The sequence below is a fragment of the Capsicum annuum genome, chromosome 6 (genome assembly GCF_002878395.1).
Source record: "Capsicum annuum cultivar UCD-10X-F1 chromosome 6, UCD10Xv1.1, whole genome shotgun sequence".
Classification (NCBI taxonomy): Eukaryota; Viridiplantae; Streptophyta; class Magnoliopsida; order Solanales; family Solanaceae; genus Capsicum; species Capsicum annuum.
Genome location: NC_061116.1, coordinates 118,671,063 through 118,674,803, shown reverse-complemented (window position 1 = coordinate 118,674,803; position 3,741 = coordinate 118,671,063). Strand labels below are relative to the sequence as shown.

Here is a 3,741-nt window from a genome sequence, read left to right as displayed (position 1 = left end):
ATATAGAAGTTACACAACAAAAGGATTTTCACTGTGAAATTTATTACTAGAACATGAACTTTAACCAAACAATGGGAATGGAGTGGCTATAGAAACTAATCTGGTAGATCAAAGTCCCTCATAAGGTCTCATGCTTCACATGGTTGGTGATCAGAAAAGCATATTTAACCTATGAAGTGGTATAAAAAAGAGGTATACAGATTTGCTCAAGGTGTTATATGTGTGAAAAAGTGGCAGAGCTGAACAAGCACTTGTTCCTTCACTTCAAAACAACTGTAAATTTGTGGGACATGCTCTTATGTATACTTGGGGTTAGCTGGTAGTTCCTAGAACTACTTTAGACATGCTGAAATAATGGGAAAGAGTGGGTAAAAGAAGAAGATCAAAAGAGGACTAGTGGTAATGTGTTTTATCCTGCATCTGGTGGTCACTTTGGATGGAAAGGAATGAAAGATCCCATGATGGACAAGATAGCAACATACAAAAGATCAAGATGAATAGTCTAAGTTTTCTATATTTTTTATGTAAATAAGATATTGTGGAGGAGGTAGAAAGGTTAGTGGATTTCATAAGACAATTGTAAAGTTTTTTTGTTGGATTTTGAGTCGGTATGATACCCCAGGCGGTTGTAAATCTCACCTCATCAGGCTTATCTGATTAGTTTTTTGGTGTGAATACAAAGTTACCTTTATCAAAAATAAAAAAAAATAAAATGCCTAAGTGGTGAAATAGAATATCACAGCTAGTAACTAGAGTAAACAACTCAGATTATTCATTAATATATAAAATTAGTACAATAGCAATGATAAAAATAATTAAAAGAGATTAAAAATAGAAAAGCAACCTTCTGAAATTATGGTTACCTTTCCATGGATTTCATATTTTCTAGGGATATCCAACTTAGCACCTAAAGCCAATAAGTTGGTCACTGAGTTATATATCACCAACTATAAAGGACAAGAGAGACGGTACCCCTTCTGCATAACAATGTCACTTAAAACTAAACTTAGCAGCTAATGGATTGTATGACGAGCTAGCCACATTTTCCTTGTGAGACATTTAATGTTCATGGTGGTAGATAGACTTTTATGATAACCTCAGTTCAAGAAAAAAAGTCATCTAAAACAATACAGAAAAAATAACAAAAAATGAATGAGTCATGGCAAAGTACTATAAAGTACAAACAACCTAACAAATTTCATAAAAAGTAATCAAAACAAGATAATTTGATAATAAAGTACAAAAATAACAAATAGTAATCAAACACAAAGGAAAAGAAAGTACCAGAGTAATACTATGATAAGATAATCTTTCTGTGCAACTTAAAAGCTAGGGTAATTAAGGAGGATGATTCAGGTTGCTTCTCTTGTTGCTTTATGTGGTAGACACAAAAACTAGAGCATTGTAATCCCCTACCTATATCCAATGCTCTTTCACCAACCCAATAAAGCTTACAACCTCTCTCACACTACTCAAATTCCTAACAATGGTTGTAGCTTTCTCAAATCTCCACGCTAAAGCTGGTGTCAAGTCTGTTAATGACTATATTTTTAGAAAAACTTATATCTCTGGAGATTAATTGACAAAGGATAATATTAAGGTGTATGGGGCAATCTTGGAGCAACCTAGTTGTATGGGGCAATCTTGGAGCAACCTAGTTCAGATCTTTATCATAATGCTAGTAAATAGTACCAAGTTATTTCTACTAAACTTGCATCGAGTTTTCTCGGGAAATTTGTCGATGTGAGATTTGGAAACCAAGATGCTCTAGCTACAGCTGCACTAGCTAAGGAAGCTGCTAAGCCTACAGATGATTATGATGACGATGATGATATCGATTTCTTTAAAGAAAATACAGAGGAAGAAAAGAAGGCAGCAGAAGCAAGGGAGGCTTCTAAGGTATCTACCAAGAAGAAAGAGAGTGGAAAGTCATTCTTTCTTATGGATGTTAAGCCTTGTGATGACGAAGATGACATGAAGAAACTTGAGGAGGTTGTTCACAGTATTAAGGTAGAAGGTCTTCTCTGGGGAGCATCCAAATTGGTCCCATTTGGCTACAGGATTAAGAAAAAGCATATCATGCTTACCATCATCGATGAAATTATCTCGGTGGATACTCTAATTGAGGAACGTCTAATAGTAGAGCCTATCAACGAATACGTGCAGAGCTATGGTATTGTTATCTTTAACAAAATTTAAGGTCAACATACCAGGGAATTTTCTAAGTCTCGAGCCTTGTAAGGCTATAATTTTACTAGTTTTTGAGTTGTAATACTTTATTACTAGTGTTTTGTCTTTCTATCTTCTGTTCAAGTAAGTTTAGTCATGAAAAATAGGTATTTAATTGCGAAAAAAACCTAGATTCCAATGTCTCTGCAATAATTTCACAATTTTGAGGGTTTTGCAACTTGGAAATGCTAAATAACCTCACTATGCAAGTTTCTACTTTTAGAGATCTTTTTAAGTTAGAAAAACTACAGAAACTAGTAGCCGTTCTCTTACTAGAGTTTGATGAGATGAAAGAGATCATCACAAACCTTACACTCAGAATGAGGGGACTTAGGAAAACATCCTTCCATATTTACTATAATTTTCATTTGTAAAAATGATCTAAACATTCTGAAGGACCATTTAGGTTGTAACCATCTCCAAAAGTTAGATGTAATTGGACATATCAGTAAGCTACCAGAACACATCTTTTTTTCATAAAGCCTCACCAAGTTAACCTTGAGAAGGAGTGGACTTGAAGAAGACCCTATGCTTATTCTACAGAAGTTGCCTAAACTATTTACCTTATCATTATGTGGAAACGCATACATTGGTAAGGTAATGTGTTGTTCTCCATAAGGATTTCCCCTCCTCAAACTCTGAAACTGCAGGGGTTGCCAAATTTAGACCCCTAGAGGGTCGGGACGGGAGCCATGCCTAATCTATTCATCTAGAAATCAAAGACAGCAAGAAATTGGAAAAGGTTCCTAATGGAGAAAGATACTTAAATAAAACACAAGAGGTAAAAATTATAGACATGTTGGACACCTTCCAAAATAGGCTTCAAGAGGTTCAGAGCGAAGACTTCAAATTTTAGTTCAGGAAATTTTGTCACGAAGAAGTTTTCCAAGATTAAATTGCGAATGATATTTTCAGGTACTCGGTCATAATAAGTTATGAATTATCTGTACTCCATTTCACTTAAGTGCTTACTCGCGTATTCCAAGAAGTGAATATATATTTATGTTAAGAATTTACCCTCTTAGCAATTGATATATACATTAATTATGTTTACGACGATTAAATTCTCAAGTGTCACTTATTTTCCATTTGCAATACATGTTTAGCGGATTACTGGAGACAATTTTTCCACCAATAGTACCATTGGAATAGAAAAATCTATAAGAAGGTTACTAAAAATGACAACCAAAAACTTCTGAATTTCTTTTGTCATGAAGCGTTGGAACTTCACTCATCCCAATCCCAAAGACTTTGTGATTAAATCCAATAAAAGCATAACCGATCCATATAGCTCTGCTTTCCTTTACTACCAAAATAGAAATTAGCTACACAACGTTTGCTAATCCATTTCTAAGTAACTAGTAACTAATAGAATTTTCTGATAATCCATTGCTAAATAGGATTCACCTGTATGTGATAGACACCAATTAACAAATCATTTGATAAATGATTGTTGCATGCAATTATTTATCTAATTTCATTCAAAGATAAAATATGAGGACTAAAACATAC

General features: G+C 34.1%; 1 pseudogene; it reads left to right on the top strand.

Moving 5' to 3' along the window:
• The first annotated feature begins 1,486 nt into the window (after positions 1–1,486).
• On the top strand, positions 1,487–2,199 carry LOC107874945 (annotated as a pseudogene).
• Positions 2,200–3,741: the final 1,542 nt, after the last annotated feature.